Source organism: Ornithorhynchus anatinus, chromosome 2 (genome assembly GCF_004115215.2).
Source record: "Ornithorhynchus anatinus isolate Pmale09 chromosome 2, mOrnAna1.pri.v4, whole genome shotgun sequence".
Lineage (NCBI taxonomy): Eukaryota > Metazoa > Chordata > Mammalia > Monotremata > Ornithorhynchidae > Ornithorhynchus > Ornithorhynchus anatinus.
Window position 1 is genome coordinate 4,634,192 of NC_041729.1, and position 25,329 is coordinate 4,659,520.

General features: G+C 52.5%; 1 protein-coding gene across 1 annotated transcript in view; it reads right to left on the reverse strand.

Moving 5' to 3' along the window:
• KSR2 (kinase suppressor of ras 2) overlaps positions 1-25,329 on the reverse strand; it is a 294,653-nt gene that overhangs the window by 152,822 nt on the left and 116,502 nt on the right. The window lies entirely within an intron of this gene.

Below are 25,329 nucleotides of genomic sequence, written 5' to 3' on the forward strand. Positions count from 1 at the left end.
GAGCCCGTCGAAGGGCAGGTACCGTCTCTATCAGTTACCGATTTATCCATTCCAAGCGCTTAATACAGTGCTCTGCACATAGTAAGCGCTCAATAAATACTATCGAATAAATTAATATTATTATTATTATTATTATTATGGCATTTGTTAAGCGCTTACTATACGGCAAGCACCGTTCCAAGCGGTGGGGGAGATACAAGGCCAGCAGGTTGTCCCACGTGGGGCTCACTGTCTCCATCCCCATTCCACAGATGAGGGAAGTGAGGCACGGAGAAGTGAAGTGGGTTGCCCAAGGTCACACAGCAGACGAGTGGCCGAGGCGGGATTAGAACCCATGACCTCTGACTCCCAAGCCCAGGCTCTTGCCAGTGAGCCACGCTGCTTCTCGTGGGTAGTAAACACACACACACACACACACATCGTACTGGGAGCGGAGGGGAAAACCTGGGGTTATAAGCGTCCCTCTAATAATAATCGTGGGATTTGTTAAGCGCTTACTATGTGCCGGGCACTGTACTAAGCGGTGGGGTGGATACAAGCAAATCAGGTTGGACACCGTCGCTGTCCCACGGGGAGCTCACAGTCTTCATCCCCATTTTACAGATGAGGTCACTGAGGCACAGAGAAGTGAAGTGACTTGCCCACAGTCACACAGCAGAGAAGTGGAGGAGCTGGGATTTAGAACCCATGACCTTCTGACTCCCAGGCTGCACTATCCATTACCCCACGCTGCTTCTCTAGATTGGAAGCTCCTTGTGGGCAGGGAATGTGTCAGTTTATTATCGTGTTGTACTAATAATAATAATGATGATGATGATGGTATCTGTTAAGTGCTTACTATGTGCAAAGCACTGGTCTAAGCGCTGGGGGAGATACAGGGTGATCAGGTTGTCCCACGGGGGGCTCACGGTCTTCATCCCCATTTGACAGATGAGGTCACCGAGGCCCAGAGAAGTGAAGTGACTCGCCCACAGTCCCACAGCCGACGAGTGGCGGAGCCGGCATTCGAACCCATGACCTCTGACTCCCAAGCCCGGGCTCTTTCCCCTGAGCCACGCTGCTTCTCTCCCAAGTGCTCAGCAGAGTGCTCTCCACACAGTAGGCGCTCAATAAATACCATCGATCTGAACGAACGAAAAGGTCCCCCGCCTCCTCTTCTAGTATTTCGAAATGGGATTTGTGACGCGCTTACTACGCGCCAGACCCTGTAACTAAGCACTGGGGTAGATCCCAGCTAATCGGGTCGGACACAGTCCCCGTCCCCCACGGGGCTCACAGTCTTCATCCCCATCTTACAGATCAGGTCGTCGAGGCACAGAGAAGCGAAGCGACTTGGCGGTGGTCGCACAGCGGACGTGTGGTGGAGGCAGAATTAGAACCCAGGTCCTTCTGACTTCCAGGCCCGGGCTCCATCTGAAGGCACTGTACTAAGTGCTTGGGAGAGGACAACTGAGCAAGTTGACACAAACCCTGCTTTCATGAAGCTCTGCGTGCAGAGCACTGTACTAAACTCTTGGGAGAGTACAATAGCGTAGACGCAGAAGCAGCGTGGCTCAGTGGAAAGGGCCCAGGTTTGGGAGTCAGAGGACGTGGGTTCTAATCCCGGCTCCACCACCTGTCCGCTGTGTGGCCTTGGGCAAGACACTTTGCTTCTCTGGGCCTCGGTGACCTCATCTATAAAATGGGGATGAAGACCGTGAGCCCCACGGGGGACAACCTGATTCCCTTGTATCTATCGCAGCACTTAAAACGGTGCTTGGCACCTAGTAAGCGCTTAACAAATACCATCGTCATTATTATCATTATTATTATTATTATTAATCCCGGGTCTGTCTGCCGAGTCTGCCTTGGGGGCCCCTGGGCAAGTCACTTCACTTCTCTGGGCCTCAGTTCCCTCATCTGTAAAATGGGGATTAAGACTGTGAACCCCGTGTGGGACAGGGACTGTGTCCAACCCGATTAGCTTGGATCTACCCCAGCACTTGGTAAGGTGTCAGGCACCTAGTGAGCCCTTACCAAATACCACAATCATTACTATTATTATTGTCTTATTGTACTCTCCCAAGCGCTCAGTACAGTGCTCTGCACACAGTAAGGACTCACTAAATTACTGAGCGCTTAAGGGGTGCAAGGGACTGTACTGAGCGCTTGGGAGAGTACAATAGAACAACAAACGGACACATTCCCTGCCCAACAACGAGCTCAGAGTCTACAGGGGGAGACAGATATCAATATAGATAAATCAGTAAATAGATAAATGAATAAATAAACAAATTACAGATATGTAGAGATATATATACGATCGACTGACTGAACGAGGAAGCAGACACAGACTCTCTGCTCTCCGTCAAGCGGACTGATTTTTCTTCTAATTATACTAATCAAAATCACGAGATGCCCTCCATCTCGTCTCTCTCGCCACCGACCCCTCGCCCACATCCCGCCTCTGGCCTGGAACGCCCTCCCTCCTCAGATCCGCCAGACAATGACTCTCCCTGACTTAATAATAATAATCGTAATAATAATCACGGCATTTGCTTGGCTTACTCCGTGCCAAGCACTGTTCTAAGGCCTGGAGTAGATCCAAGGTCATGAGGTTGTCCCACGTGGGGTTCACAGGCTTCATCCCCATTTGACAGATGAGGGAACTGAGGCGCAGAGAAGTGAAGAAGCTTACACAGCACAAGTGGCAGAGGCGGGATTGGAACCCACATCCTCTGACTCCCAAGCCCGGGCTCTTGCCACTGAGCCACGCTGCTTCTGGATGCCAAACATTTCCCTGGCCACTTTCTTTCATTCATTCATTCACTCATTCATTCATCCATTCATTCAACCGCATTGATCGAGCGCTTACTGTGTGCAGAGCACTGGACTAAGCGCTTGGAAAGTACGATTAGGCAACGGATAGAGACCCTCCCTACCCGACAACGGGCTCACAGTCTAGAAGGGGGGAGACGGACCACGAAACAGGGAGGCAGGCATCGATGGCGTCGAATAAATAGAATTATAGAGATATACACATCATTAATAAAATAGATAGAATAATAAATATGTACAGATATACGCCGGTGCTGTGGGGCGGGGAGGGGGGGTAGAGCAGAGGGAAGGAGGGGCCGAGGGAAAGGGAGGGCTCAGTCCGGGAAGGCCTCCCGGAGGAGATGAGCGCTCGGTAGGGCTTGGAAGGGGGGAAATGTGCGAGTTTGGTGGATGTGAGGAGGGAGGGCGTCCAGGCAAGAGGTAGGACGCGGGCTGGGGGGTCGACGGCGGGACGGGCGCGAAGCAGGCCAGGGAGGAGGCGAGCGGCGTCCGAGGAGCGGAGCGTGCGGCCTGCGAGGGAGAAGAGAGGAGGGAGGTGAGGGAGGAGGGGGCCGGGGGATGGACGGCTTTGACGCCAAGAGTGAGGAGCTTTTGCTTCATGCAAAGGTTGACAGACAATTCCCTGGAGGTTTTTGAGGTTGGGGTTGACATCCTGTAGAAACGCTCTCTCCACCGCCCCAGAATCCGAGACCCTCTGACCCCCGAGAACGGTCCCGGTTGGCCCTGAGAAGCCCCCAAACCTCTGGCTCCACCTCGAGGGTCCCCGGCCGAGGCGCTCCGTCCCCCCCCAATCCCCGCCAGGCCTCGGAACCCCTCGTCCCCCTCCCCGGCCGGCTGCCGCTTAATGACACCTCGGGCATCTGGCCGGGCCAGCGTGGGAGGAAATGACTTTGGCTGAGGCAGCCGCAGCCCGGCCGCCCGCCTTGTTTGCGGTTGGGAGCGGGGGGGAATTGGCTCCCAAATCCTCCGACGACACACTCCACAAAGCACTAATAAATTAATCGGTTCCTCTGGCAGGAAACGGCGCTCATGGCCAACGTCTCCCCCGCCACGGGCTGGGGCTCCGGAGGGTCACGGGGATTCGTTTGCCGTGGGTCGGATCCGGTGGGCTGTAGGCCAAGGACTATCCCTGTCCGCGCCTAACGGAAACTCCTCACCCCCGGCGGCTTTAATGATAATAATGATACTAATATTGGTATTTGTTGAGCGCTTACTATGTGCCGAGCACTGTTCTAAGCGCTGGGGTAGATACGGGGTCATCAGGTTGTCCCACGTGAGGCTCCCGGTTAATCCCCATTTTACAGATGAGGGAACTGAGGCACAGAGAAGTGAAGCGACTCGCCCACAGTCACACGGCTGACAAGTGGCAGAGCAGGGTTTCGAACTCATGACCTTTAACTCCCAAGCCCACGCTCTTTCCACTGAGCCACGCTGCTTCTTCAAAGGCCTCAATCCCCTCGCCCCCTCCTACCTCACCTCGCTGCCTGCCTACTCCGACCCAGCCCGCACATTTCGCTCCTCTGAGCCCGTTGTGGGCAGATATCGTCTCTCTCCTTTGCTGAATTGTACTTTCCAAACGCTTAGCACAGTGCTCTGCACACAGTAAGCGTTCAATAAATACCACTGAATGAATGAAGCTTCTCACTGTCCCTCCATCCGGTCCATCTGGCCGCCGACCCCTCGCCCACATCCCGCCCCTGGCCTGGAACGCCCTCCCTCCTCAACTCCGCCAGACAATGACTCTCCCTGACTTAATAATAATAATCGTAATAATAATCATGGCATTTGTTAAGCACTTACTTTGTGCCAAGCACTCTACTCAGGGCGGGCCTGGGTACAAGCGAATCGGGTTGGACACGGTCCCTGTCTCATGAGGGGCTCCCAGTCCCAATCCCCATTTTCCAGAGGAGTTCGCTGAGGTCCAGAGAGGTGAAGTGACTTGCTTAAAGTCACCCAGCAGACAGGTGGAGGAGCCGGGATTAGAACCCATGACTTTCTGACTCCCAGACCCGTGTTCTACTACGCCACGCTAATTCTCTGACTTCACAGCCTTATCGAAGGCCCGCCTCCTCCAAGAGGCCTTCCCTGACTAAGCCCCGCTTTTCCTCTTCTCCCGCTCCCTTCTGCGTCGCCCGGACCTGCTCCTTTTCTTCCCTGCCCGCTTCCCCCAGCTCCACACCGCTTATGTCCTTATGTCTCATTTATTTCTTTCTCTTAATGTCTGTCTCCCCCTCTAGACTATTAAATTCATTGTGGGCAGGGAATGTGCCCATTTATCGTTATATTTTCCTCTCCCGAGCGCTTAGTACAGTGCTCTGCACACAATAATCACTCAATAACTACAACTGAATGAATGAACATCCGATATAATAATAACGATGATGATGGTATCTGTTAAGCGCTTACTATGTGCCAAACACTGTTCTAAGCGCCGGGGTGGATACAGGGTCATCAGGTTGTCCCACGTGGGGCTCAGAGTCTCCATCCCCATTTTACTTGCCCAAGGTCACACAGCAGACACGTGGCGGAGCCGGGATTAGAACCCACGACCTTCTGGCTCCCAGGCCTGAGCTCTACCCACTAAGCCACGCTGCTTCTCAAGATAATCAGGTGGGACACGGTTCACGTCCCACATCTTACTCGAGGCCAAGGATCTTAAAAGCTAGGGTAGATAATAAGAATTCATAACAATTATGGAATTTGTTAAGCGTTTACTATGCGCCGGGCACTGTACTAAGCGCTGGGGGGGGGGGGGCAACAAGCAAATCGGGTTGTTAACAATCCTGTCCCACATGGGGCTCACAAACTTAATCCCCATTTTCCAGAGGAGGGAACTGAGGCCCAGAGAAGTGAAGTGGCTTGCCCAAGGTCACACAGCAGACAAGTGGCGGAGCCGGGATTAGAACCCAGGTCCTCTGACTCCCAAGCCCGAGGTCACACAGGGCTCACGATCAAAGTACGAGGGAGAACGGCTACTTAATCCCCATGAGGAAATCGAGGTTGGGAGAAGCTGAGGGACTTGCGCAAGGCCACGCGGCAAGCAAATAATAATGTTGGTATTTGTTAAGCGCTTACTACGTGCAGAGCACTGTTCTAAGCGCTGGGGTAGATACAGGGGAATGAGGTCGTCCCACGTGAGGCTCACAGTTAATCCCCATTTTCCAGATGAGGTCACTGAGGCCCAGAGAAGGGAAGTGACTCGCCCACAGTCACACGGCTGACAAGTGGCAGAGCTGGGATTCGAACCCACGACCTCTGACTCTTTCCACTGAGCCACCCTGCTTCTCTAAATGGCAGAACCGGGATTAGAACCCAGGTCCCCTGATGCTCAGGGCCGGGGAGTCATCAGAAGGAAGCTTCCCTACGGGGCCGCTTGCCTTAGTGAATCCAACCTGGAAGCATCAAGGCAAACGAGCCGTCCGGAAAGGAATTTCCACTTCCCGCTCCTCCATTATATTCGGCAGGAAACGAGGCAAGCGATTCAACCTCCGGGGACCAACAGGCGGAATGAATCCCTTAGAGAAGGGGAGTGACCTAGTGGAAGGAGCATGGATTTGGGAGTCCGAGGTCGTGGGTTCTAATCCCGCCTTGCCCCTCATCAGCTGCGCGGCGTTGGGCAAGGTGGGGTAGCGGCGTGGCTCAGTGGAAAGAGCACGGGCTTTGGAGTCGGAGGTCGTGAGTTCGAATCCCTGCTCCGCCGCTTGCCAGCCGGGTGACCGTGGGCGAGTCGCTTCACTTCTCTGTGCCTCCGTTCCCTCATCTGGAAAATGGGGATTAACCGCGAGCCTCACATTGGACCCCCCCCGATTACCCTGTATCTACCTCAGCGCTTAGAACAGTGCCCTGCACATAGTAAGCGCTTAGCAAATACCAACGTGATTATTATTATTATTCGCTTCTCTGCGCCTCGGTTCCCTCATCTGGAAAATGGAGATGAAGACCGTGAGCCCCAGGTGGGACCGCCTGATCATCCTGCGTCTCGGACGGTGCCTGGCACCTAGTAAGCGCTTAACAAATACCCTTAATCGTTTATTTATGATTGATCGGAACCCAGGTCCTCAGACTCCCAGGCCCTGGCTGTCCCCACCAGGCCACGCTCCTTCTCCATTTTCGATTCTCCCTATTCGAGGGCCACGGTCTCGTTTCTCTCCCCTCCCTCGACGCTCGCTCGAAAAGTCGTAATCGTCGCCTTCCCCAGCTCGCTCGGGTCTCCGGATTCGAAATGATTTTTGAAGGGTGGGCAGGTCCCCAGCCCGATCCCATCCCCGAGGGATCCCTACTCCGCGGGACGAGGTGGATGGTGGGGTTTTCCCAAGACGATTCCTTGGAGACTGAAGCACCCGCCCGTGCGGGTGTGGGTGCCTGAACAATAATAATAATAACGTTGGCATCTGTTAAGCGCTCACTATGTGCCGAGCACTGTTCTAAACGCCGGGGTAGACACGGGGGAATCGGGTCGTCCCACGTGGGGCTCACCGTCTTCATCCCCATTTTCCAGATGAGGTCACTGAGGCCCGGAGAAGCGAAGTGACTCGCCCACAGTCACGCAGCTGACGAGTGGCCGAGCGGGGATTCGAACCCATGACCTCTGACTCCAAAGCCCCTGCCCTTGCCGCTGAGCCACGCTGCTTCTCTGAAGAGAACGTCCCCCGTCTCCACCGGGAGGGGAAGCTAAGGAGAAGCGAGACACCGAATCCTCCAGGAGAAAAATGAAAATCAAGTCTTCTGAAACGAATCCACGGCAGGCAAAACGCCCCCAAGGGAGACAAAAATCGATTAGCGTCCCCGTCGTTGCGAAGAAGCTTGGGCCAGTGGGACGTGTCTGTTCATTCCCTTGTACTGGACTCTCCCGGGCGCTCAGTACGGTGCTCTGCGCACAGTAAGTGCTCAATAAAGGGAAGTGCCCGATAGGGAAGCAGCGTGGCTCAGTGGAAAGAGCCTGGGCTTCGGAGTCAGAGGTCATGGGTTCGACGCCCCGCTCTGCCGGTTGTCAGCTGTGTGACTGTAGGCGAGTCACTTCGCTTCTCCGTGCCTCAGTGACCTCGTCTGGAAAATGGGGATTAACCGTGAGCCTCACGTGGGACAACCCGATGACCCTGTATCGACCTCAGCGCTTAGAACAGTGCTCTGCACATAGTAAGCGCTTAACAAGTACCAACCTTATCATTATTATCAATAAAGGAAAATGCCCCGACTTGGGAGTCAAAGGACACGGGTTCTAATCCTGACTCCGCCGCTCGTCTGCCGCGTGGCCTTGGGCTTAATGCGCGCGGAGGACTGTACTAAGCGCTCAGGAGAGTTCAATAAAACAGAGTCGGTAGACACGTTCCCTGCCCACGGTGAGCTTCTAAGCCCGGCTCTGCCATTCGTCTGCCGTGTGACTTTAGGCAAATCACTTCACTTCTCTGTGCCTCAGTTTCCTCATCTGTAAAATGGGGAGTAAGACGGTGAGCCCCTCATGAGACACCCTGATGACCCTGTATCTACCCCAACGCTTAGAACAATGCTTGGCACAGACGAAGCCCTTAACGAATACTTACGCATTTATTATTATTACTAATAACATTTTATTATCATCACTGTTCTAAACGCTGAAATAGACCCAAGTTGGACACACCTTCTCCAAGTCAGACTCAAGTTGGCAGGGAATAATAATAATTATTATGGTGCATATTAAGCGCTTACTCTATGCCAAACACTGGTCTAAACTCTGGGAAAGATACAAGTTAATCAGGTTGGACCCAGTCCCTGTCCCACATGGGGCTGGCAGTCTTAATCCCCATTTTCCAGAGGAGGGAACTGAGGCCCAGAGAAGTGAAGTGACTCGTCCAAGGTCACACAGTAGACACGTGGCAGAGCCGGGACTAGAACCCAGGTCCTCTGGCTCCATGGCCCGGGCTCTTTCGACTAAGGCCACGCTGCTTCTCTGCAGAGCTTGGTAGAGAGTAAATGCTTAGTTATTATCATTATTATGGTATTCGTTAAGCGCATACTATGTGCAGAGCGCTGTTCTAAGCGCTGGGGTCATCAGGTTGTCCCACGTGGGGCTCACAGTTTTTAATCCCCATTTTTACAGATGAGGTCACTGAGGCCCAGAGAAGTGAAGTGACCGGCCCACGGTCACACAGCAGACAAGTGGCGGAGCCGGGATTAGAACCCATGACCTCCCAAGCCCGGGCTCTTTCTGCTAGGCTTAAAAAATATTACTATTAATATTATTCTATTATTATTGTCATTAATTTTAACAAAGTAACAGAGCATCAGAGTCAGCCCAGTACTGCCTCTTAGCTCTTCACTTCATCCTCTCTCTCCCCTCATCCTGGATTTAACAGTACACTCAATTTCCCGTCTCATTTTTTTTCTTTTCCAGTCTTAGCCACAAATCAATAATAGGGTGGGTTGATTTCTTTTTTTCCCCATCTGGAGAAAACATTCCTGGCCTCCAAACCTGCCTTGTCCTCAAAAATGATAAATAATAATAGAAAAATAATGATATAATCAATAAAATAATAATACAAGAAGAAGAAAATAATAAAAAGAACAAGAGAGGGAATCAACGCCCCCCTCCGTCCTGAATTTCTCGGCAAGCTCCACGGTAGGGGTGGGGTGAATTAGAGAAGCAGCGTGGCTCAGTGGAAAGAGCTCGGGTTTGGGAGTCAGAGATCATGAGTTCTAATCCCGGCTCTGCCACTTGTCAGCTGTGTGACTGTGGGCGAGTCACTTCACTTCTCTGGGCCTCAGTGACCTCATCTGGAAAATGGGGATGAAGACTGTGAGCCTCACGTGGGACATCCCGATGACCCTGTATCTCCCCCAGCGCTTAGAACAGTGCTCTGCGCATAGTAAGCGCTTAACAAATACCAACATTATTATTATTTGCTTCTTCTTGACCGAGGCCGGCAGGTTGGATTAGGGCGATGGCTGTCAAATACGGGACGGCTCAGTGGCAAGAGCCCGGGCTTGGGAGTCAGAGGTCGTGGGTTCTAATCCCGGCTCCGCCCCTTGTCCGCTGTGTGACTCTGGGTGAATCACTTCACTTCTCTGGGCCTCAGTTCCCTCATCTGGAAAATGGGGATGAAGACTGGGAGCCCCACGTGGTTAGAACAGTGCTTGGCACACAGTAAGCGCTTAACGGATACCTAATTATTATCAATCAATCGATGGCATTTATTGAGCACTTACTGTAGGCGGAGCACTGTGCTACCCTCGTGAGAACATCGACTTCAGAAAACCAATGTTTTCGTAATAACGGCTGAGGTATTTTCTAGGTGCTCGCTACACGGTGTAGAGGATAAATAATAATGATGGCATTTGTTAAGCGCTTACCATGTGCCAAGCACTGTTCTAAGCGCCGGGCACTGTTCTAAGGGCTGGACGTGGGAGTCAGAAGGCCTTGGGTTCTAATCCCAGCTCTGCCATGTGTCTGCTGGGTGACCCTGGGCAAGTCATTTCACTTCCCTGGGCCTCAGTTACCTCATCTGGAAAATGGGGATGGAGACCGTGAGCCCCACGTGGGACAGGGACTGGGTCCAACTCGTTTTGAGAAGCAGCGGGGCTCAGTTGAAAGAGCCCGGGCTTGGGAGTCAGAGGTCGTGGGTTCTAATCCCGGCTCCACCGCCTGTCAGCTGGGTGACTGTGGGCGAGTCACTTCACTTCTCGATGCCTCGGTGACCTCATCTGGAAAATGGGGATGAAGACTGTGAGCCCTCCGTGGGACATCCTGATCACCTTGTATTCCCGCCAGTGCTTAGAACAGTGCTCTGCACAGAGTAAGCGCTTAACAAATGCCATCATTATTATCAATAACAGACCTTATAACGGTGGTATTTGGTAAGCGCTTACAGTGTGCCGAGCACTGTATTAAGCACTGGGATGGATGATCAGGTTGGGTACGGTCCCTACCCCACCTGGGGCTTGCTGTCTAAGAAAGAAGGGAGACCAGGGATTGAATCCCCATTTTACAAGTTCACATTCATTTGTTCATTCAGTGGTATTTATCGAGCGCTTACTGTGCGCAGAGCACTGTCCTAAGCGCTTGGAATGGACAATTCGGCAACAGATAGAGACCGTCCCTGCCCATCGACGGGCTCACGGTCTAAAAGGGGGAGACGGCCAGCAAAACAAGTAGTCAGGCATCGGTACCATAAAAATAGATAAATAAATACAATCATAGATATATACACATTTAGAGAAGCAGCGTGGCTCAGTGGAAAGAGCCCGGGCTTGGGAGTCAGAGGTCATGGGTTCAAATCCCGTTCTGCCCCTTGTCAGCTGTGTGACTGGGGGCAAGCCACTTCACTTCTCTGGGCCTCAGTTCCCTCATCTGTAAAATGGGGATGAAGACCGTGAGCCTCACGGGGGACGACCTCATTCCCTTGTATCTCCCCCAGCGCTTAGAACGGTGCTCTGCACGCAGTAAGCGCTTAACAAATATCAACATGATTATTATTATTATGGTTAATAAAATAGAGTCATGAATAATATATACAAGTGATATGGCGAAATTAAGGCACTCGCCCAAGGTCACACAGCACACAAGCGGCGGAGCCAGAATTAGAACCCAAGTCCCCCGGCTCCCAAGTCCGTGCTCTTTCCACTAGGCCTCACTGCCTCTCTTCGGAAAACGATCACCAAAATCCGACGGCATGAGAATCAATCAATCGATCCACGGCATCTACTGAGCGCTTACTGTGTGCAGAGCACTGTACTAAGCGCTTTGGAGAGTACCATACAACAATGGAACATCAAGGCCTACACTACCGTGAAGCCTCTTTTGCATTGGAACCCCGAGTGTTCAGTAAATAACCACCGATCGATCGATTCAAACCATTCACTCAATGAGAAGCCGCGTGGCCCGGTGGCTAGAGAGTCAGAAGGACCTGGGTTCTAATCCCGGCTCCTCCACTGGTCTGCCGGGTGACCTTGAGCAAGTCACCTCGCTTCCTGTGCCTCAGTTACCTCATCCGTAAGATGGAGATTAAGACCGTGAGCCCCCTGTGCGACGGGGACCGGGTCCAACCTGATTTACTTGCATCCCCCGCAGCGCTTAGTCCGGCTCCCGGCAAACGCTTAACGAACACCACAGTTATTATCGTTATATTTATTGAGCGCTTTCGGCTAGCAAGCGCCCGGAATTAGGCCCTTGAGGGAGTATAATAGAGTTAGTAGAGAGGATCCCCGCCCTCGGGGGATTAACAATCTAGCGGTGGAGACAGATATTAAGAGAAATTACGACAGAGTATGAGGAAGTGTAAATAAATCGGGGCGAAACGGGGAGATGGAGGTGGGGTGGCTCAAATGCCTAACTGTTGCAGAAGGACGGGAAACCACGGTTGGATCAAGAGAAGCCCGTGATCAAAGCTAAACTCCCGGGTGAAAACACCTAGGCCCTGCCCAGTGGGAAGAGAAACCGAACCATTCCTTCATTCATTCAATAGTATCTATTGAGCGCTTACTATGCGCAGAGCACTGTACTAAGCGCTCGGAATGGACAATTCGGCAACAGATAAGAGACGATCCCTGCCCACTGACGGGCTCACGGTCTAATCGGGGGAACCAAGGCAGAGTTTGTCACTATGTCTGAAGCTTCCAAGCCGTCCATCCCCCGGCCCCCTCCTACCTCCCCGCCCTCCTCTCCTCCTCCCTCGCGGGCCGCACGCTCCGCTCCTCGGACGCCGCTCGCCTCCTCCCCGGGCCTCCTTCGCGCCCGTCCCGCCGTCGACCCCCGGCCCGCGTCCCGCCTCTGTCCCGGACGCCCTCCCTCCTCACCTCCACCCAACTAACTCTCTTCCCCTCTTCCGAGCCCTACCGAGCGCTCACCTCCTCCGGGAGGCCTTCCCGGACCGAGCCCTCCCTTTCCCTCCGCTCCTCCCCGTCGCCCCGACCCCCTTCCCCGCTCCACAGCACCGGTGGATATTAGTACATGTTTATTATTCTATTTATTTTATTAATAATGTGCATATATCTATAATTCTATTTATATCGATGTCATCGATGCCTGTCTACTTGTTTTGCTTTATCGTCCGTCTCCCCCCTTCTAGACCGTGAGCCCGTCGCTGGGTAGGGATCGTCTCTCTCTGTTGCCCAATTGTAATAATGTCGGTATTTGTTAAGCGCTTACCATGTGCAGAGCACTGTTCTAAGCGCTGGGGGAGATACAGGGGAATGAGGTCGTCCCACGTGAGGCTCACAGTCTTCATCCCCATTTTACAGATGAGGGAACTGAGGCACAGAGAAGTGAAGCGACTGGCCCAAGGTCACAGAACAGACGAGCGGCGGAGCCGGGATCAGAACCCGCGACCTCTGACTCCCAAGCCCGGGCTCGTTCCACGAAGCCACGGTGCTTCTCCGTGGCGAGCGGGAAGGTGGAGATTAGAACCCGGGTTCTCCTCGGGCCCCCTCCGCTAGGCCGCGTCGCTTCCCTGATCCGCCGGACGCCCTTCTCTCTTTCCCCCTCCCGCCCCGCGTCGGAAGGTGATCGACGTCGGTCCCCAAGAACGCAGAGGGAACATGAATGCGCAAATCAGGCCGATTCCGCACAGTCGAAACAGAAGCGAGGTAAAGCGGGGAGACGGCGCGGATGGCTCAAGATTCCCGACTAAGACGCGTTAATGGCGACAGAGAGCGTTTCCGCGCTTTCTGGGCGCGGGCTGAATAATCTCATTTCCAGCCATTATCTGGGGCCTGAAGAGGCTTTTTATTTCCCTTTAGGGTTCAAAAGAAAGACCTCCAATCTGCGGGATTATCAGACTTCTGGGGACGGGGAGAATTGATATTCACGGCTGATGGGGATTCATATTCATGACTTGCGAGTGAATGGTTTCTGAGCCGCAGGTGCGCCGGAGCCAACACCTGCAGATGCTGCTTCTAGGAAAATCCCCCAGAAAATACAGTCCCCGCGATTCGACCGCACGGAGTTGCTTTCTCGGCACCTTCCCGCCCCCGTCCCTCTTCCTGACCTAAGATGACACGTCTTCGTCCTCGAATCCTTCCCCCCCCCCGCCGAGAGGCGGCGTGGCCTACCGGCAAGAGGCCGGGCTTGGGAGTCGGAGGTCGTGGGTTCTAATCCCGCCTCCGCCGCTCGTCGGCTGGGTGACCTTGGGCGGGTCACTCAGCTTCCCCGGGCCTCAGCCACCTCGGCGGTAAAATGGGGATTGAACCTGGGAGCCCCACCCGGGACGACCTGATCGCCTTGTATCTACCCCAGCGTGGCTCAGTGGAAAGAGCCCGGGCTTGGGAGTCGGAGGTCACGGGTTCGAATCCCGGCTCCGCCACTTGTCGGCCGGGTGACCGTGGGCGAGTGACTTCACTTCTCTGGGCCTCAGTTCCCTCATCTGGAAAACAAGGATTAAGACCGCGAGCCTCAGGTGGGACAACCCGATGACCCTGTATCTCCCCCAGCGCTCGGAACAGTGCTCGGCACACAGTAAGCGCTTAACAAATACCAACATCATTATTACTATTATTACCCCACCCAGCACTCAGAACAGTGCTTGGCACTTAGAAAGCGCTTAATGAAAACCATCATTATTATTATTATCCGTAACTCGTCGAAGCGCCTGACTCCCCCCGCTAGACCGTAAGCTCCTTGAAGGCCGGGGTCGTGTTTCTCGACCCTGTCGGACCCTCCCAAGCACTTACTACACTCCTCTGTGCAACAGGTCCTCAATCAATCGGTCGACGGTAATTACTGGGGGCTTACTCTGGGCAGAGCACTGTACTAGACGCTTGGGAGAGGACTGTGCCACAGAATTAGCGGACACGTTCCCTGCCCCTAACGAGCTGACGGTCTAGGGGGAGATGCCCCTGATAAATAATAATAATGTTGATATTTGTTAAGCGCTTACTATGTGCAGAGCACTGTTCTAAGCGCTGGGGGAGATACGGGGTCATCGGGTCGTCCCACGTGAGGCTCACAGTGAATCCTCATTTTACAGATGAGGCAACTGAGGCCCAGAGAAGTGACTTGTCCGGAGTCACACAGATAACAAGTGGCGGAGTCAGGATTCGAACCCATGACCTCTGACTCCCAAGCCCGGGCTCTTTCCACAAGGCCACGCCGCTCCTCGTGGCCTGGTCCTTTTGGGCGGTTCAGACCGCGTAATAATAAGAGTTATTATTATGGTACTTCTTCAGCACTTACTATGTGTCAAACCCCGTTCTAAACACTGGGGCAGATACACGTGAAGCGGGTAGGACACGGACCCTGTCCCACATGGAGCGCACGGTCTAAGCGGGAAGGAGAACAGGGAAGGAATCCCCATTTTACAGATGAGGGAACTGAGGCCCGGAGAAGGGAAGTGACTCGCCCCCGGTCACGCGCCCGGCAAGCGGCGGAACCCAAATCCACTAGGCCGCACTGCTTCTCTTCCTTCTGCTCCTCTTATTTCCACCTTCTGCTGCGTAGCCCACGTCTAGAGAAGCGGCGGGGCTCGGTGGAGAGAGCCCCGGCTTGGGAGTCAGAGGTCATGGGTTCGAAACCAGGTCTGCCCCTTGTCAGCTGTGTGACTATGGGCAAGTCACTTCACTTCTCTGGGCCTCAGTGACCTCATCTGTAAAATGGGGATTAACTGTGAGCCTCCCGTGGGACAACCTGCTGAGCCTGTATCTCCCCCAGCGCTTAGAACAGCGCTCGGCACATAGTAAGCGCTTAACAAATACCAACATTATTATTATTAGAACAGTTCTCTGCACATAGTAAGTGCTTAAAAAATACCAGGAAGCAGCGCGGCTCAGCGGAAAGAGCCCGGGCTTGGGAGTCAGAGGTTGTGGGTTCTAATCCCGGCTCCACCGCTTGTCAGCTGTGTGGCTGTGGGCGAGTCACTTCCCTTCTCTGTGCCTCAGTTCCCTCACCTGTAAAATGGGGATGAAGACTGTGAGCCTCACGAGGGACGACCTGATCACCCTGTATCTCCCCCAGCGCTTAGAACGGTGCTCGGCACATAGTAAGCGCTTAACAAATACCAACATTATTATCATTATTATTACACATCAGCCTCCCTGACACTCCCCACAGACTAGGCGCTCGAGAAACACTACCGGTTCCCGAGAAGGCCACCACAGGCCACCGATGAAGAACTCAACCAGCTCTTTATCTCTGACAGAACAACTCTTGTAGCCCCTCCTACACTGCGAGCCCCACCTGACCATCTAGCATCGCAGTGCTTAGCATGAGGTCTGGCACATAATACGCGCTTAACCAACGGCGCAATTATTGTCGTCGTTATTATTCAAGAAGGGGCAGGCCGGGCTCTGCTCCTTCTTCCTCCCAATCTCCCTGCCACATAAAAAGCAGCGTGGCCCGGTGGATAGGGCACAGTCCTGGAAGGCAGAGGACTCGAGTTCTAATCCTGGCTCATTCAGTCATTCAGTGGTATTTACTGAGCGCTTCCTGGGTGCAGAGCACTGTACTGAGCGCTTCGGCAACAGATAGAGACCATCCCTGCCCGACAACGGGCTCACGGTCTAGAAGCGGGAGACGGACAACGGAACAAAACCAGGAGTCAGGCGTCACTACCGTCAAAATAGATCAATAGAATCATAGGTATAGACATATCATCAATGAAATGGAGTAATAAATAATATATAGAAATATACACCAGTGCTGTGGGGAGGGGAAGGGGGTGGAGCGGAGGGAGGGAGTCGGGGCGATGGGGAGGCTCAGTGTGGGAAGGCCTCCTGGAGGAGGTGAGCGCGCCGTAGGGCTTCGAAGAGGGGAAGGGAATTAGCGCGGGGGGTCACGTAACTCCGCCACTTGTCTGCTGGGTGACCTTGGGCGAGTCACCTCACTCCTCTGGGCCTCCGTCTGGAAAACGGGGATTAAAACTGTGAGTCCCGTGTGGGATAGAGATCGGGTCCAACCTGATTAGCTCGTATCTATCCCAGTGCTTGGTACAACACGGGCCACGTAGTCAGCGCTTCGCAAATACCTTAAATCGTTTTTTTCAAAAAAACCCCCACTCAACTTCAGAAAAATGTGCAAAAAAGGCAGTGTACTCCACAAGACCCTGGATAAAGGTCCCAGAATCCTCTTGGCTAATAATAATAATAATAACGTTGGCATTTGTTAAGCGCTTACTACATGCAAAGCGCCGTTCTAAGCGCCGGGAAGGATACAAGGTGATCAGGTTGTCCCACGTGGGGCTCCCAGTCTTCATCCCCATTTTCCAGATGAGGTCACTGAGGGCCAGAGAAGTGAAGCGACTTGCCCACGGTCACCCAGCCGACAGGCGGCGGGGCCGGCATTTGAACTCGTGATCTCTGACTCCCCAGCCCGGGGGCTCTTTTCCACTGCTTCTCGTGGCTCAGTGCTCTGGTGGCTTCTTCCTCTGCCAGCCTCATCCTCCTCCACCCAAGGCCCGCCCAGCCTCGCTAAAGTCTGCTCCTCTTTTTATGATGTTTACCTCTCCCTGATTTATATTTTGCTCGACGCCCGGAGCCTATTCAAATCTCCTCGTTCAATAAAAGATGAGCGTGGGATAATGAAATCCAGATGCCCTTAAGGGCCGGGTTGTCACTCACTGACATTTCTCGTCGCTTTTTGCTTTTCTCCCTGGCTCAAAACAGAAACGGCGACTTGACGGAGCTGGGGCTCCGGTGCCCATTTCGAATGCGGGTCTGTGTCCGGGGAGGAACTCTTTTATTTACTCTTCTCTTTCCTTCGACTCGGGTCGCACTCTCAACTCTAGAAACTTTTCCAGACACAGAGCGTCTCTCTCCCCCGCCGATTTTGTTTTTTGAATGGCATTCGTTAAGCGCGTACTATGTGCCAACCGCTTGTCCTTCTAAGTGCCGGAGTAAATACAAGTTTATGAGGTGGGACACAGTCCCCGTCCCCCGTGGGGCTCACGGCCTAAACTGGAGAGAGGAGGATTTAATACCTATTTTCCGGATGAGGGAACTAAGGCGAGAGGTGGCCTGCTGTGCGGCTGTTTGACCTCGGACAATAATAATAACGTTGCTATTTGTTAAGCGCTTACTACGTGCAGAGCACCGTGCTAAGCGCGGGGGGAAATACAGGGTCATCAGGTTGTCCCACGTGAGGCTCACGGTCTTCATCCCCATTTGACAGATGAGGGAACTGAGGCACAGAGAAGTGAAGTGACTCGCCCACAGTCGCACAGCTGCCAAGTGGCGGAGTCGGAATTCGAACTCACGACCTCTGACTCTTAAGCCCTGGCTCTTTCCACTGAGCCATGACTCCGCCTCTCGGGGCCTCAGTTTCCTCATCTGTAAAATTGGGATTAAATATCGGTTCTTCCTCCCAGTCAAGGGGGGAGCCCCGTGCGGGACGGGGACTGCGTCTGATCTCATTATCTCGTACCTGTCCTAGTGCTCAGTATGGTGTTTAGCACACTGTAAGAATAATAATAATGGCATTTGTTGAGCGCTTACTGTGTGCAAAGCACTGTTCTAAGCACCGGTAAGCACTTAATAAATATACCACGGCGATTACCATATGTGGAGCATTCGAGGACAGGCAAATCTCAGCAGGAAGCACCTTCCCCCTCTAGACTGTGAGCCCACCGTGGGCAGGGATGGTCTCCATTTGTTGCCAGATTCTACGTCCCAAGCGCTTAGTACAGTGCTACGCACCTAGTAAGCGCTCAATAAATACGACTGAATGAATGAACGAATGAATGGAAGCTCGTTGCGGGCTGGGAACGTGTCTACCAACTCTGTCCTATTTGAAGTCTCCCAGGTGCTTAGTACAGTGTTCTGCGCACCGTATCCAGCGCTCGGAACAGTGCTTGGCACACGGTAAGCACTTAACAAACACCATAATAATTATTATTACGTTCCCAATAAATATCGCTGATAGGTTGATTAATGGACAAGAATGTCTTTAGGCTGTAAGCTCACTGTGGGCAGAGAAAGTGCCCACTCAGATATACTGGACTCCCCCAAGCATTTAGGGCAGTGCTCTGCGCACAGTAAGCGCTCAGTAAATACCACTGATCGATTGACGGGAATTTCCTTCCAGGAAATACCTGTGGGAAAATGAGCTTGGACAGACCGAGATCTGCAAACCCCACCCTTTTTTTTACTAGTATTTCATTCGATCGTATTTATCGAGCGCTTACTGTGTGCAGGGCACTGTACTAAGCGCTTGGAAAGAACAATTCAGCAACAAATAGAGACAATCCCTGCACACAGCGGGCTCACACTTACTCTGCGCCAGGCACTAATTACTAATTACTAATTAGCACAAGTTAATCGAGTAGGACAAAGTCCACGTCTCACACGGAGCTCACGATCTTTAGCCCCATTTTACAGATGAGGTAACTGAGGCGGGCAGAAGACAAGTGACTTGCCCAAGGTCACAGAGCAGGCAAGTGGTGGAACTGGGATTAGAACCCAGGTCCCTCTGATTCCCAGGCCTGTGGCCTTCCGGCCGCCTCCTGACCTCGACCCACCCTTCCGAGGAAACCTCGGATTCTTCCGAATCTTCGTCCCGGGGAAGGAGGCTTATGCTTGGAGGGGCTCAGTCGATCAGGGTGGCTCAGGGGCAAGAGCCCGGACTTGGGAGTCAGAAGTCGTGGGTTCTAATCCCTCACTCCCCGACTTGTCTGCCGAGTGACTTCGGGCAAGTCACTTCACTTCTCTGGGCCTCGGTTCCCTCATCTGGAAAATGGGGATGAAGACTGGGAGCCCCACGGGGGACAACCTGATGATTGTGTTCGAATCCCGGCTCTGCCGCTTGTCAGCTGGGTGACTGTGGGCAAGTCACTTCACTTCTCTGGGCCTCAGTTCCCTCATCTGGAAAATGGGCATGAAAACTGTGAGCCTCACGGGGGACAACCTGATGACCCTGTATCACCCCCAGCGCTTAGAACAGCGCTCGGCACATAGTAAGCGCTTAACAAATACCAAAAATCCCAACATTATTACCCCAGTGCTTAGAACAGCGCTTGGTGCAAAATACCAACATTATTATTATTATTATATTAAGTGCTTAACACATATCACCGTGATTATCATTATTATTAGTCAATCATACTTATTGAACACTTACTCTGTTCAGAGGACAAAATCACACTTCCCCCCTTCCGAGCCCTACCGAGCGCTCACCTCCTCCAGGAGGCCCTCCCAGACTGAGCCCCCCTTTTCCTCCGCTCCTCCTCCCCTCCCCGTCGCCCCGACTCCCTCCCTCCGCTCTGCCCCCCTCCCCGCCCCACGGCCCCGGCGTGTACATGTACCTTATCTACAATCCCATTTATTTATATTAGTGTCTGTTTACTTGTTTCGATGTGCATATATCTATAATTCCATTCATTTATATTTATGCCCACTTACTTGTTTTAATATCTGTTCCCCCCCTTCTAGACTGTGAGCCCGGTGTGGGCAGGGATTGCCTCTCTTTATTGCCACATTGCACTTTCCCAAGCGCTTACTACAGTGCCCTGCACACAGTAAGCGCTCAATAAATAGGACTGAATGAACTGAATGAATGAACGTACTAAGCACTTGGGCGAGTACAATAAACAATAAACAGACACATAGCGTCAGCCCTCATTCCCACCTGTCAGCTGTGTGACCGTGGGCAAGTCACTTAACTTCTCTGGGCCTCAGTGACCTCATCTGGAAAATGGGGATGGAGACTACGAGCCCCACATGGGACGGGGACTGTGTCCAATCCCATTTGCTCGTATCCACTCCTCCACTTAGTACAGTGCCCGGCACATAGTAAACGCTGAAGAAATTCCATAATTATTATTATCCGGTTATCTCGTACCTAACCCAGTGCTTAAAAACACAGTGGTACATAGAATGTGCTTAACTGTCTGCTCATTACGTAGAGGAACGTGTCTTTCTTTCTCTGTTGTACTGTACTCTCCCAGGCACTTAGTACAGCACTCAATAAATACATCAATTAATTAACAATTAAATCCCATTATTAAATTAAATTAAATCCCATTATTATTAATGCAGATGGAGACAGGGCATTATGGGAGAGATGCCTCCACGGTGTCGCTAATGATCATAAATGACTGATCGCTTATTGTTAATAAAAGCTATCAATTATGTAATTAACTTTAATTATAATTGATAACAGCAGCGACCGATAACTTGCAGACCATCTCGGACCCTGACTCCCTAACTCCACCAGCTAATCCGTGGCCTAGTGGGTAGAGCCCGGGCCTGGGACTCAGAGGGTCATGGGTTCTAATCCCGGCTCCTCCGCTTGTCTGCGGCGGGACCTTGGGCAAGCCACTGCACTCCTCTGGGTCTCAGTTCCCTCATCTGGAAAATGGGGATGGAGACCGTGAGCCCCACGTGGGACAGGGACCGTACCCAATCCGATCTGCTTATATCCACCCCGGTGTTTAGGACAGTGCCTGGCACGTAACAAGCGCTTAACAAATGCCGCAAATATTATGGATCTCCTCAGCCCGACTCCCTGACCCCGCCAGCCGGTCGAGACCTCGGCCCGGCTCCTGGAGAGAGGTCCCAGGGCGTCGCCGTAATCGATCACGGGGCGGAAGGCGGGAGGGCGACCGGAGAGGCTCTCGAAAACCTCCACAAGGGCCCGAAACTAGGTTGACTCGATTACCTCTCTCCGCGTCTCCTGCTTATGAGCCTCGGGTTAAATGGGCTCCGTCCGATCCATTCCCCGATATTAAAAAATGGAAAATCATCACCGGATATTACATTTGTCTCCTTGACTCATTATTCCAAAAGGGGGAAGAAAGGAGGGGGAAGCGAAGACCCGTATTCTACGACAGTGGAGGCGAGGGGAACTAGGATGGTGACCACCCAGCTTCTCATATCAAAGCCCGAGCGCTTAAATATTGAATCGGGACACCCATCCTAGGGTGGGTTCAAGGCTTACTGATCTATTATTCTCTTTTTCTTGCACAAGGCAAAAAAATCTTTCAGGCTCCTGCAAATTATAGAGCCAGCCATTCCCAAAGGAAGCCTTTACCAACCATAAAGGAGTCTTTCACCCCTTGACCGTGGATCGTTCATCCGATGGTATTTATTGAGCGCTTACTGTGTGCGGAGCACGGTACTAAGGCCTTGGGAGAGTCTTGTCTGGTCTTACGCTGTCGAGTCGTCTCCGACACGGAGCGACACCAGGGAGGCCTCTCTCCCATAACGCCCCGTCTCCATCTGCAATCGTTCCGGTAGTGGATCCGGAGAGTTTTCCTGGGAAAGATCGGGAAGCGGTTTACCTCTGCTTCCTTCCGCGCAGTCAACCTGAGTATTCGCCCCGGACCCTCTCCCGAGCCGCCGCTGCCCGGCCCGGGGGAGTTTTGACGTGTAGCAGACGCCCTGCCCCTCGCTAACCACTGGCCAAGCTAGCAATGGAACGGACGGGCCTCGGCTCGACTCTCCCTCCCGTAGCCGAGACCGGTAGAGGACTGGAAACTTTCCAGGTGGCACCCTGAGAGGCGTGGGAGAGTACAATACGGCGATAAACTGACACATCTCCTGCTCACAACAAACTTACAGTCTAGAGGACGAGCTTAGGGTGTAGAGGATCGGTCCCCTCCTGAACTGCCGAAGCCACTTCGGGGAACTGGGAGCTCCCCAAGAGCTCGTGAAGGATCCCGGGTTGAGTCTGGAACAAACTTTAGGCGCCTTTCGTCCCAGGACCCGATCCCAGACGGGGAAGGCTGACAGGAATATTGACAGGAGTAAAGCCTTATTGAAGGCCAACCTCTTCCAAGAAGCCTTCCCTGACTAAACCCTCCTTTCCTCTTCTCCCGCTCCCTTCTACGTCACCCTGACTTGCTCCCTTAATTCATCCCCCCACCCCCCCCCAGCCCCACACCACTTACGTCGTAATTTATTTCTTTCTATTAATGTCTGTCTCCCCCTCTAGACTGCAAGCTCGTTGTGGACAGGGAATCTGTCGGTTTACTGCTCTATTGGACTCTTCCAGGTGCTTAGTACAGTGCTCTGCACACAGTAAGAACTCAATACATACGACTGAACGGACGCATGAAAGGAGTAAGAATCGAAGAGCAGATACGGATTGCTCGGGCGTGCCAATTCTGGGCACAGACTGATCAATCAAACAATCGTATTTCTCGAATGCTTACTGTATGCAAACCACTATAATAATAATAATCGTGGTATTCATTAAGCGCTTACTATACCCCAACCAGTATTACTAATAAAAATAATGATAATGTTGGTATTTGTTAAGTGCTTACTATGTGCAGAGGACTGTTCTAAGCGCTGGGGTAGATGCAGGGTAATCACTTGAGGCTCACAGTTAATCCCCATTTAACAGATGAGGTCCCTGGGGCCCAGAGAAGTGAAGTGACTCGCCCACAGTCACACAGCTGACAAGTGGCAGCGCCAGGATTCGAACCCATGACCTCTGACTCCCAAGCCTGGGCTCTTTCCACTGAGCCACGCCGCTTAAGCGCTGGAGCGCATACAAGGAAATCAGGTCAGACACAGTCCCTGTCCCACACGAGGATCATGCTCTGAAACCCCATTTTACAGTCGAGGTAACTGAGGCCCAGAGAAGTGAAGTGACTTGCCCAAGGTCACACAGCAGACAAGTAGCAGAGCCAGGATTAAGACCCAAAGCCCTCTGACTCCCAGGCCCGGCTCTAGCCACTAGGCTATGCTGCTGCATCTTCCCCCGGGGCCATCGGAGAGAATAAGAGACAGAGAGGCAGAGACCGGGGGAGACAGAGAGAGATAGAGAGAGACCTACAGGGAAAGCGAGAAAGCAGAAAGCATCACAAAATGGAAGGGGAATCTCTAACTTCCAGGAGCTATTCGAAAAGATTGTTCTAATAAATAGCAATAATAATAGTGATGGTATCCGCTGAGCGCTTACTATGTGCCAAGCACTGTTCTAAGCACTGGGGTGGATACCCGGTAAGCGGGTGGTCCCACATGGGGCTTGCGGTTCTGATCCCCATTTCACAGATGAGGGAACTGAGGCGGAGAGAAGTGAAGTGGCTTGGCCAAGGTCACACGGCAGACGAGCGGAGGAGCCGGGATGAATAAAGAAGTGGAGATCCCGCTACCTCTCACAAGCGTTTAGAACAGTGCTCGGCACATAGTTAATGCTGAACAAATACCAACATCATCATTATTATCATTATTAACAAATGTCATCATTATTATTAGAAAAAAAGATGACATTTGCTAAGGGCTTACTATGTGCGAAACACTGTTCTAAGCGCTGGGGTGGATACAAGTTGATCAGGTTGTCCCACGTGGGGCTCACAGTCTTCATCCCCATTTTATAGATGAGGTCACTGAGATCCAGAGAAATTAAGTGACTTGCTCAAAGTCACACAGCTGAGAGGCGGCAGAGCCGGGATTAGAACCCACGACCTCTGACTCCCAAGCCCATGCTCTTTCCACTGAGCCACGCTGCTTCTCAATAATAATAATAACGTAATAATTATAATAATACTATTATTATTATTACTTGTTAATCGAGCTGATTACTCTCCGCTCCCACGGATGGAGGCCTGTAAGACTGTAAGCCCGTCAAAGGGCAGGGACCGTCTCTATCTGTTACCGATCTGTCCGTTCCAAGCGCTTAGTACAGTGCTCTGCACAGAGTAAGCGCTCAATAAATACTACTGAATGAATGAGGCCCCGACAGGAATCACCATTAATGAGGGAGTCGCCCCTGCCCGGACCCGGCGGATCGATGCCCAGGGGAGACGCCGTCCGTGTCAGACCCGGAGTCTCCCCATTGCACGTGGGATGTGACACTTTTCCGGAGGGAGGCTGGAAAACCCCGCCTCACTTTCCCCGGCTCGCCTCCTTCCGGCAGCCTTCCTGACTAAGCCCCCGTCTCCTCTTCTCCCACTCCCTTCTGCGTCACCCTGACTTGCTCCCCTAATCCCATAATAATAATAATAATAATAATAATAATAACGTTGGTATTTGCTAAGCGCTTACTATGTGCAGAGCACTGTTCTAAGCGCTGGGGGAGATACAGGGTCATCGGGTTGTTTCATGTGAGGCTCAGAGTCTTAAACTGCATTTTTCAGATGAGGCAACTGAGGCCCAGAGAAGTGAAGTGACTCGCCCACAGTCCCACAGCTGACAAGTGGCAGAGCCGGCATTCGAACCCATGACCTCTGACTCCCAAGCCCGGGCTCTTGCCACTGAGCCCCGCTGCTTCTCATTTATCCTTCCTCTCAGTTCCACAGCACCTATGTATCACTCTGTCATTTGTTTATCCATTTATTTATGTACATTAATGAAAAAGATGGGGGGAGAGAAAGGTAAGGATGGAGGGCTGCGGGTGGAAGGGAATGACAGGAGGGTTAAAAGGGGGAAGGAGAAGACCCCTTCTCCCCGCCGTGGGAAATAGTCTGTGTCCAACCTGATTATCCTGCATCTACCCCAGCGCTTAGAACAGTGCTCGGCACATAGAAAGCACTTAACAAATTCCACAAAAAAGATCAAAAAGGAAGGTGAGCAGGAAGAGGAAAGAATGACACCTCTTCAGACACTGAGCCTTACCTCCTCTCCCGAAGAGAAGGAGGCAGAAGGGCAAGAAGGAGGGAGAGAAAGTGG